We start from the raw sequence: 12,153 nt of genomic DNA, 5'->3' as shown, positions 1-12,153 counted from the left end.
TCTTCATAACTTTCCACTACATCTTGCACCCAATGTGGCACCAATTCACTCAACATGAGTAAATTTGCTTCTAATTTCCCTTCTCTTTCTTCATGTCCCTCCCTTCTGGACAATGCATCTGCCACTCGATTTTCAGCCCCTTTTTTGTATTCTATGGTATAATTCAAACCCAGCAGCTTACTGAGACCTTTATGCTGCATAGGTGTGTTCACCTTTTGTTCTAGTAAATACTTGAGGCTAATTTGGTCAGTTCTAATCACAAATTCAGTTCCTAATAGATAGTGTCTCCACTTGGTCACTGCTGTAAACAAGGCCATCAACTCCTTTTCATAAGTAGATAGAGATTGGTTTCTTACCCCTAACTTCTTACTCAAGTAAGCAATAGGTCTTTTATCTTGCATTAAAACAGCCCCAATGCCGTTTTGACATGCATCAGTTTCAAGGATGAAAGGTTTGTGAAAATCTGGTAGCTTGAGAACCGGAGCACTCACCATGGCATGTTTAAGTGCTTCAAAAGCTTGCTGGGCTGTTGGATTCCACCTAAACCCATTCTTCTTGAGCAATTCAGTGAGAGGATGAGAGATGATACTGTACCCCTGAACAAACCTTCGGTAATAGCCTGTCAAGCCCAAAAAGCCCCTGAGTGCCTTGATATTCTTTGGAACCGGCCAATTCACCATTGCTTCAATCTTTGATGGGTCAGTTGACACCCCTTCCTTTGAGATTGTGTGGCCCAAGTAGTCAATTTGACTAACACCAAATGCACACTTAGACTTCTTCACAAACAGCTGGTTCTGTTGCAGAATCTCTAGGGCTTGCTTGAGGTGCTCTATGTGGGATTCAATACTCCTGCTATACACAAGAATATCATCAAAAAAAACCAGAATGAACTTTCTTAGAAAGGGCTTGAAAATGAGGTTCATGAGGGCCTGAAAAGTGGCAGGAGCATTAGTTAGCCCAAAGGGCATAACCTTGAATTCATACAAACCCTCATGTGTGGTAAAGGCTGTTTTGTGCACATCTTCCTCTCTCATTCTTATCTGATGGTAACCACTTCTCAGGTCCAATTTGGAAAAATATTGTGCCCCATCAAGCTCATCCAACAAATCATCAATCAAGGGAATTGGGAACTTATTCTTGATAGTATTATCATTCAATTTGCGGTAGTCAATGCACATACGCCAAGTTCCATCTTTCTTCTTAACTAACAGCACTGGTGAGGAGTATGAACTAGTACTGTTTTGTATTAGGTTGTTTTTGAGGAGTTCTTGAATGATTTTCTCTACCTCCAGTTTCTGAAAGTAAGAGAACCTATAGGGTCTTAGGTTAGTGGGAGTAGAATCGGTTTTGAGGTTAATTTGATGGTCTATGTCCCTTTTAGGTGGTAGAGTTTTAGGTTCTTCAAAGAGAGATTGAAACTGGTTCAAAACGGGTAAGAGAATTGGATTGGTTTCTGGTTTAGTGGTGTTAGAATCTTCTCCCATTTTGAACAATTGGGCATAAATGACATGATTACCCTTCTTCACCTCCTTCTCAGGATTCACATTTCCTTCACAGATTCTCACCTCGGCTACTTCTCCCTTTTGCACCAGTTTGATTCTTTTGCCCTCCTTCTTCATGGCCATCATGCCTTCTCCATAATTCACTGCCATTGTACCCCATTGAGACAGCCAATCAATTCCCAACAGAATATCATACCCCGGCACGGCTAGAACTCTCAAGTCATGCTCAAAAGGGTGTTCATTCAAATAAAAACTGACTTTTGGGCACATGGCTGTGGAGCTCATTTTACTTCCATCTGCAATCTTCACATGTAATGGGCTAGTGGCAACAACAGGAATCTCTAGATTAGGCAGCAAGGCAGGATTTATAAAAGAGTGGGTACTCCCTGAGTCAATGAAAGCACAAATAGGAAGTGAACCCACAGAGCCTTTGTAGGTGATAGTTTTGTTGTTGGAATTTTTGGGACCATTCAAAGAAATTACCACACTCTCTTCTAGCACAACTTCAGGTTCCTCCTTGGTGAGCTCCTCATAATTCAGAATTTCATCTATCTCATTCTCATCTTCTTCCACCCCTACTGCATCCATGGTGTGGAGCCCTTTGTTACACCTATGACCTTGAAACCACTTCTCATTACAACGAAAACACAACCCCAAGTTTCTTTTCTGATCAATGGTTAGGTTTTGTTGGGTATTTGGTTGAGGTCTTGGTGGAGGTCTAGGTTGGTTATTGGTTTGAGGTGCCCATTTCATGATTGTTGGATCAGGAGGTTTAACGGTTCTGACTGCAGGGGTAGTTTGGGGTCTAAGAAATAATGGTCTTTTGTCTGACGGCCCAACTGCCATCTCAATTTCCTGAGCAACACTAAATGCTTCATTCAAGTTCTGTGGTTTGAAAAGATTGATAGTGGTTTGTAACTCATCTTTGAGGCCACTGATGAAACTCCAAGTATAGAAGTAGTCATTCTTGATATTAGTTTCAGCCATCAACCGAGACTTTGCTCTTTGAAATTCAGTGATGTAATCCTCCACTGAATGAGATTGGGTCACCTTTCTGAACAGTACCACAGCATTACAATTCTTCTTATCTTTAAACCGTTCAAACACGGCTTCAACTAGTATTGGCCAAGGTGGATTTGGATTTTCCACCCTGAAACAGCTATACCATTCCTTAGCCTTCCCATAGAAATTCATGGAGGCTAACCGGGTTTTATACATCTCAGCGGTCTGGTAACATTCAAAATAGAATTCACTACTCTCTAACCAGTCAACCGGGTTATCACCATCAAAACACGGAAAATCAAATCGAGGAAGAGAGGTTTTCTGGTTCTGAAGGTGATGATCCTGATACCTGATACTCATATCTGGTGGTTCTTCAATGACAGGTGGTGCTGGTGGATATCTTCTTGGTTGATTTGTAGGAGGCAGTAGCCTGTTGGAGTTACTCCCAGTAAGGTCATTGGTACGCCTGCCATCAATGTACTGCTTGAACATTTCAGTAAGCTGATCGATCTTGCCCTCCACCTTATCAATACGATCATCTCGTGCTTGTAGCGAAGCTTGGAGGGAGGATTCGGTTTCCCGCACCATCCTGACAAGCTTATCATTAACCGCTGTCAGATCTAGAACCACCTCCTCATCGGAGTCGTCTTGACTTCTCAAACGCGGAGGCATCGTGCTGCTCGACTTCGCCTTGCGCCTAGATTTCCCCAGCTGGTGACAACTTGGCTCTGATACCAATTGCAGTGAACCTGCTCTCTCAATCAATTAGAAAATGCACAAAAGTTGTAATCTCAATTGAATTGAAAATCGATTTTACTCATAACAGTGAACTGAGTCACAAGAGATACAAAGAAAAATGCCAAATTCTATAAAGTTTTTTTCATATCTCTATCAACAGAAGTAAAGGCCTTATATAGGCGATGCTATAACAAAAAGATTAAGCTAAAAAACTGTCTTTATTAAGCTCTAATCACTGTACGACCTCCATCTCAGCAAAGCGAATCTTCAGGAAACGGTTATGGCAGACAAACCTTAAACGGCTTGACACTGTGATCCAAATCGACCTCTCCAGTTATGCTCGTATCGTCCCCTCCATTTCTGTTGTCTTGGGCCCCTTTGTCATCCTCACTGTGCATTAAAGCTTTCATGCTGTTCTCCAAGTTGATGGGCCCATCATCAGAGGGTGGTTCAATTAATACGGGCTGCCCTTTGCAGCTGACCATTTCTCCTTCTTCCTCTTTTCTCTTTTCGAATTCCAGCAATTCAACGGTTATCCCCAAATCAACTGGGCCACGCAGCAGTTTAGGATTGATATCGCAAGGACAAACAAGTTGTATTCCTGGCCCAACCCGTTAAGCACAGCCATCACCATGGGTTAAGCTGTAATCGCTGTACTGTTGTTTAAATCGCTGTACTGTTGTTTAAATCGCTGTAAGTTCTTTTTGTGTGCAGGATTGTAAGTATTATTGTTTAAACTGCGATGAAATATTCAATTGCCCCATGGACAAGTCTCCACCATGCTCAGAGAAAATTCACCAGATTATTACTTGGAAGGACTACCAGTTGAAACTGGAGTTCGATAAGAGAAATAAAACACACGAGCCGTTAATGTTCTTCGGTCAAGAACTGCAAGTGGGTGACTGTGCAATAAATTGTGACGCGTCCTTCCGTAAATGGCAGAAGCTCATTAGCTGTGGCATAGTGGTTCGAAATTACGATTTGACCTTTCTATACGCCGAAACAGAAATAATTCCAAGTAAAGCAGTACGACCCATTGATTTTGTGCAATATACAAGTACCACTGCAGAAATCAGAGCGCTTTATCGAGCATTGGAGGTTGCCAATGGTTACAATACTGCAATATCAGGCTGGAAGCGCTATATAATCTATTCTGATAGTCTAAATGCTGTCAATGCCTTTAACTATGGAGAATTGATTTACTGGGAAGACAAACAAAGAAGAGAAATCTCATTAGAATCGATTAATAATTGTCGCGCATTAGCTGGTTTGGACAAGTGGACGACCGGACGACCCAAAGGAGCCCGTAATGAAATAATAATTCCAGATAACAGTATGGTACTCGTAAAGTACATTGAACGAGAACTAAATTCTGTGGCAGACTTCTTCTCTAAAAGACAACTTAAATGGGTTCTAAAACAAAACGAGTTAATTTTTGAGGACCTACCAGATGAAGTTAAAAGAATTTTGTTCGACGAAAAGATAGTACAAATCGGGCGACTACGCTACGTTGATCTAAGAGTGAGTACGCTTTTAAATTTTCTGTTGAAAATTCATTTTTTTTTTTTTAAAACTAATGTGTTTTGTATTTTTCAGGGGAAGGATTCTCTAGACGAGCACATAGTGACAACAGAAAAGGGAAAAGAAGATGAAAAAAGGATCAGCCAAGAGGATAATAGACAGTCTGCTGATCCATTTGAAGGAATGCACCGTCTTCCCCCCAAATTCTCCGATACCTTACCAAATGTAACTTTATAAGAAAAGAAAAAAAAAAAGAGAACCTTATTATATAATTAATATAATTGTTAGTAATTTTTTATTGTTATTTAGGATTTTGATTGTCAAGGGACAAGCGATAAGACTGAAAGACAGAAGCAGAAACAAAAAGAAAAGGCCAAGATTGCGAGAAACAAGACGGTCAGTTTTATTGTATCCTTGGAAAACATTTTTTTTATAACAATATGTGAGGTTTTCATTGTATTCACGTAGAAATATAGCCCAAAGCTTTGCATTTTTTTTTATAAAAAGGTTTTAAATTATTTTTTACTCACGAACAAGTCCAGTATAAATGTACTTTTCAATTGTCCTTATTATTGAATTAATATTTTTTTTTAATTTAAATAGTTGATAAAGGAAAAACTGTTCTATACCCCCTCGGCAAGGAGGAGGAAATAATTGAATCATGTTCAGGATCCCAAAAGGTAAGTTATATTTTGTTTTTTATTTATCTAAGTTTTTTAATCAGTAGTTTTTATTTATAAACTGTGTTTATTAGTGATTTTTCTTTTGTTCCATAATCCCTACTCTCTATCTAAAGTTCTCATTATCCCCACTTCTGCCGTTGCCACTTTAATAATAGTGCAGTGTAAAACATTAGTAAATCAACAATTCCAAGTCCCCCCAATTTTTTTAGAGTACAAACAATGCTCCAATTAGCTAGGTTGATTTTCTTAGTTTGTTGTGACACCCTCTGCCAAAGAAAATGCCTCCTGATTCTATCTATCTCCTTGATTGTCCATACTGGTGATCTTATGCATTGCATGTAGTACACCGGCAGTGCTGATAACACGGCATTTATCATCACCATCCTTGTGCATTCTTGTTGATTCTCAGGGTTCCAGTTTTAATTTGAGTATAACTAATTGAAACCATACACTTAGCCTTCTGAAACCATACATACTCCGCATCAAAAAAACATTTAGCAATTGTCATTAACCTAATGAGTTTTGTTGGTTGTGTACGTAACATGGAACTATTTGTTTAAATAACTATGAAGATTCCAAAATTGTTTTCCAAAAACTGTTTGCTCAACTACTAAATAATAATTTAGGTTAGAAATGCTATTTCAAAATTCAACTTAAAATGCATGAATGAATTTGTGAGTTAAAAGTGACATTTGTTACATGAACTTTTCCAATGCTTCCTTGGTTACATGCAACTGTGAGTTAAAAGTTAAAATGTGGAGGGGTAATTTTTTCAGGTACAAGGGGCAGAAGCAATGTTCAGATTTTGGTATGAAGCCGCCATAACTAATGACGCAAACTTATTTTTGGTACCGGTACATATATTTGGTACCGGTACAAATTCATGTTCTTTTGGTGATTTTTAGAAGTTGATGTCAGCTTGTTAAACTTGATGTATGCAAAAATTTAGTTTGTAGGTGTTATGGTACCATTTAATTGTACCAAAATTTAGCAGCAAATTCTGTCATCGTGTGATCAATTCAGGTACCAATTGTTCCTAAAATTTTCCAATGCTAAAATGTAGCATTGTACATGTAAATAGACATGCAACTTACAGATCATGTACCAAAAATATTTTTCCAATGCTTTCTTGGTTACATGTCTATTAGGCATCCCTTCCATGTTTATATTATATTGTTATGCATAGTGTTTTAAAATTGAACATGATAATTTGACTATTCAATTTGACTGTTCAAAGGGGGAAGTAGTCATGTCCTGTGAAATTAATAAAATTGAATATGATAATTTACACCAATACACCAAAATTAGATAAACGATCAAGATAGAACCCATAGTATAAACTATAAAGTCATGTTGTGCTATGCACTGAACCAAATGGAAAATTAAGATCCCGGACTTGGATATTGCTTCTGGATCTTACAACTCAAGAATGATGATAATGTATGACGAAACAAACCGAGTTAAGACACAACAAAGCCAAGAAGTGACCAGCCCACTGAAACCGTGTCAATTGGCTTCTGTTGATCAGGATATGCCATGAATAGAACATTTGTTGGCGAATCAGACTCCAAACCATGTTGAATACACCCTGATGACGAAAGTCATAAAGAAAAACAAGTAGAATCACGCATAGATGATCGGAAACCAGAGCAAAACCTTACCGAGACCTTAAAAGAACCGGATTTTCAGGTAGAGACACCACCTCCAGCCATCGCCGGAGGTAGAGGCCAGGTGTAAAGAAACCTCCCTATGGAAACGATCACGTGCATGTATTCCCTTAGTCTCACCGTGGCCGGAGCAACGCCGGAGAGGAAGGCCGAGCCAAAAGGGCTACATTGCAACCCAGGGCAGTTCATGAATGCCTTGTCAGTTTGACTTTCATAAGTATTTTGTTGGAAAAAAGAAGAATACTAACCAACAATTCCGTAGCATTTTAGGACGAATTCAAACCCGCAGTCCGTTTATGACTGTCATGAATTCGCTTCAACAACTCGTAGCACTTGGCCTCAGAATAGACTGTTTTATCTTCATATATGCTCAGCTCATGAGCTTAAAGTCTATCTACTTTTAATACGCGATATAAGGTTCGAACTTTGTTACATTCCATGAAATATAAATTCGGCACAGAGAAGGTAGAATAAAAGGTGGGCATGAGATATTTAAAATCAATTGACAAAAATATTTCAATTCCAACAGTTGTGGAATGATGATTTGAAACTCATTGTTTGTTGTTCTAAATGCTCATGAATTCTATTTTTCTTTAATCTTGATATTTGAGCTACTCTTGTTAGAGCAAGAAAAGTCTGATCATCACCATCTCCCTACAGCCAATGAGGGGTAAATTTGGAAACATTTGATTTATGATTTGCAATTAAGATCATGTTACAACCAGAAAATTAAGATCATGTATTATGATCATGTATTATGTATTTTCATCAGCATCTAATGAAATTGTCATGAACATTGAACATATACAATCTAATGGTTCAATTTTTAAGTGGGCATACATTTTACATGCTTTACTATCTATGCTTCATCTTGAAGGAGCAAAGCTGTAGTTGTTGATGTGATGTCCCTATATGACAAAATGTGAATGACAATTTATTGTTAGTGAAAATGGGATAACAATTTATTATGTCAAAAGTGAAAAAGCTTGGCCAATAGTGCAATGATCTCATATTCTATTTGCTGATAAATAGACTAAAGTACTAAATGTAATGAAAAGGAAAGAGAAATTACATACATACAAGTACCTGAGATTCTTCGTGGCATCCAAGGGAAGGAGTGTGCGTCGGTGGCTTTGGTGGCTGCACAAAATATACAATTAGAACTATAAATACTCAGAATAACTCTATTACCAGAAAAGGAATATTTTCCATAGCATAAACGTTTTCTTTGGATCATCTCCATACCTTTAGGTAGTATATCTTTGTGATTTCCTCTTTTGATGCAGTGGGAACGTCAAAAATTTGAGAATTAAGTTGGGAGGTGAGCTTCTGTGCAACAGCCGACTTATAGTAGAAAACATCCAAGCTCCATTCGAGCACATAGTTTTGATGTGAACTCTAATACTATTCAATGGGCCAAAAGAAATATTGTCATTATGAAGATACTTATATACATAGGCTGATAGTGAAATGAACATGTACAGCAGATTTGTGAAACTAAATTAAGTGTTTATATCAGATTTGATAATGTATGTTTGTAAAAATCGGAAGAAAAAAAAGGAAAAATACAGATGAATACCTTAGTATCTGTAGAAAGACCAAAACACTAAAAGAGATGTATAAAACAGTAGAGCAGAATTCTGAAGGCGAATTTTGGTGTAGGTTTCTGCCACTGAGAACAATCAAATAGAATATGATGCAGTGCATAGGAAGATATTAATTTAAGTAATGGAAATAACATACTTTGGTATAATATACGCATATTAGTATATCAGTTGATATTTGTTCGAAAAAGCGTAAACATATAGAGCTGTGATATATAAATTTGAAATGTAAATCCAATGTTAAAAATGGGGTATTATCCTGATGTGAGGCACCTTTGGCAGCTTGGAGGAAATAAAGGAGGAGATCATAACAAACCTTTGGCAGCTTGGAGGAAATAAAGGAGGAGATCATAACAAAGTATTGCATTTGATGTGTCTTTGTGTTAGCTTTCTGTGAGCTTCCAATTCATCCTCAGCAGGTGGAGTGGCAAGTAAAATTTAATCTTTTTGTCTCACAAACAAATTGAAAGAAAATAATTAAAATGGGTGGAAATAAAATTTTCAATGGTAAATAAATAGATAGAAAAAGAGGGAAATTATAATCCTAACTCCTACAATTTGGTAGTATAGTGTCCAATTTTGTTACCCCACTGTTGGTTATGATTATGTAGATAATTTCATTAAGAATGGATTTTTTTTGGGAGGTGAAAAGTTTCACATAATCTAAACTAAGAGAGAATAGGAGAAATGTATTTCATTGATATGATTTGATTACATATGCATCATCTATTTATAAGAAAGCTATCACATAGAGTTGTTACAATCCAACTAATCCTAATCTGTTGTAACAACTTCCTAACAATATTATTAGCACTAACTAACTTTCTAACTACCTCTATTATCTAACTGCCTCTATTACGCCCCCTCAAGCGAAACATGGTGCGGTAGCAACGTTGAGCTTGCTCCGAAAGAAGAAGGTCGATGCCAATATCTCAATGCCATTGTTCTTGCGATGTGAATCGTCAAGTTTGGGTCTCCTTGAAGGTAGAAGGTAGAGAGGAGGAGCTCTTGTGGCTCAAGAATGCTTCCATGTACTTGAGAGGCTCGTTTGAGTCCTCTAGCTCATGGTTTGTTGTCAAATACATGGTTTCAAGAGGCTCTTGGCTCTCTTGTCTCAATTGGAGAAGCATTTTGGAGATAGAAGAAGAGAAGAGAAGAAGGAGCCTGGCATTGGTTTGGCTTGATTAGACATGAATCAGTAAGTCAGAGCAGCATGTTCTATTGGAACTGTAGTTGGAGGGGATCATAAATAAAAGAGGCGCAGAAAAGTTATTTGAAGAGGCAAGTCTGAAATGAAATTGGATTTGGGCCTTGAAAGAAAATTAAAGAAAATAGATTTTGAAGTGGGCTTTCAACCTCAGCCCAAAAAAAAAAGGAGAAATCATTTCCGGTTGACTGAATTGGATTTGGTTTAGTTGCACAGCGCCACAAAATAGATCCATTAACGCTTCTTCATCGCTAAAACCTTGCATGACTTCGCCACTGAAACGGAGAATCCGGTGGCGGAATTCTGGAGGCGTGATGAAGGGTGAGCAGTACTGTAGGTCGGACTGAGCTTCGGATAAGCATCCACCCCCTTCCATCGTTCTGGCAGCACCACCAGACAGTGATAGCATGGCATCATTGTCGATTTTCCCCTGCGCTGAACCCATGCTCGCCTTGTCTGTGGCTGAGTTGCGATGGATCGTTGTAACACAGCGGAGATCAGAGGGCTGATGGATCTGACGAGGAGACGGCGGCGATGTGGTGAGGTAAGGAGAGGTCGGAGGCAGTGTTGTGTCGGCTCACAAAGCTCCATCTCAGGCGACGAGGTGCGTACCTCTACTGATCTGGGCTGGCTCAATGTCAAAGTCAGCAGTGTACGAAACTGATTCGAAGCAGAGAGAGTGCGCGGTTTGGGCGTCAATCCTCTTCGGCTCGATCTGGATCAGTGCTTGACGTCAGATTTGACTGGTCTTCTCTGACAAGAACTTTCGTTCTCTGCCGTAGCTTCTGGCGATTGCTGGAGAGATCGGACTGGAGCAAGAATGTCTCCGGTGGGAGACAGCGGTGAGGACTGAGCTCGGCGCGGCAGACTAGTGCAAGTACAGCCTGATCGGCAGTGACACAGCGAGGCTTGGCACAGTGAGAGATGGTGTGTGAACAGTACGCGCAGGGAGGGAGATGGCTGGTTCTCCGTTCTTGTTTATTGTAGGAGGAATAGAGAGATAAAAGAGAATAAGGAAGAGATCTGTAGGAATAGTCTACTAAGTTGTTTTAATTTGGGTATAAAGAAGAATAGAAGGGAATAGAAAGGGTTTAGACTAGAATAGAGAGGAATAGAGGATTATTTCTGGAAAAGAAAAGTTTAAACTGGAATAGGGGATTGGATTTGAAGCATAAATTCTGGAATAGGCGCGAGCCTAATTCCAGCTTTACCAAAGCTCTGATACCATCTAAACTAAGAGAGAATAGGAGAAATGTATTTCATTGATATGATTTGATTACATATGCATCATCTATTTATAAGAAAGCTATCACATAGAGTTGTTACAATCCAACTAATCCTAATCTGTTGTAACAACTTCCTAACAATATTATTAGCACTAACTAACTTTCTAACTACCTCTATTATCTAACTGCCTCTATTACATAATGTAGCTCTCTCTCTCAGCTATGCATAAATAATATAATTCAAGTATTAATTTTACCATAAATGTGAGGGAGATACAAAGAGAAGATAGAGATTTATTTATTTCCATGTCATCAATTAGCACATCTTTATCCTCTCTGGTGAAATCTTTACATTGAATTACAAAGGTGCTACTCACAAAAAAAGATGGTTTGGCAATATTGTATACAAAATGAGAAAAAGATCAGTATTTTTTTTTTCAACCACAAGTCTGATGCACTATCAGAACAATTTGTACCACCTGTCATTATAATTTACACACACAGTCACACACCAACCAATATCCGCAGTTGAAATTTCAAAGGGTATTTTCATCATATGAAAATGCATACCTATTTGCAAAGTCTCATAGAGCTGGGTAGAAAAGAGTGGAGTCTTGGAAATGAAAGCCCATTTTCCACGATAGAAAGCCAACCCATCAAGTCATTCTTTAGCTTATTCTTCACTTAGTTCTGGTGTACACGAATTCCTTATAATTATATAGTCGTCCTTACTACTCATAATAGATAGAACTATATCATGTTTCCTACTAGAAACATCTGATAAATTTCTGATGGATTTTGGGTATTTCCTTTTTTTAAATAATGAGAGTGACATGTGTCAATTAACTTGGTAGAAGATCCGATATTTGCTCGTAGATGCCAATACAGACTGTTCCAGCTATCATTATATACCGTTATTCAATGTCAATTATGTTGTTTTTTGTTAATTTCTACTATACCAAAAAGGCTTTCTCAGTACCTCGTTATATTATTTTTATTATAA

This window comes from Carex rostrata, chromosome 18 (assembly GCF_964058835.1).
Source record: "Carex rostrata chromosome 18, lpCarRost1.2, whole genome shotgun sequence".
NCBI classification, from domain to species: domain Eukaryota; kingdom Viridiplantae; phylum Streptophyta; class Magnoliopsida; order Poales; family Cyperaceae; genus Carex; species Carex rostrata.
The sequence above is the reverse complement of the archived record's forward strand: the minus strand, read 5'-3'. Positions refer to the sequence as shown.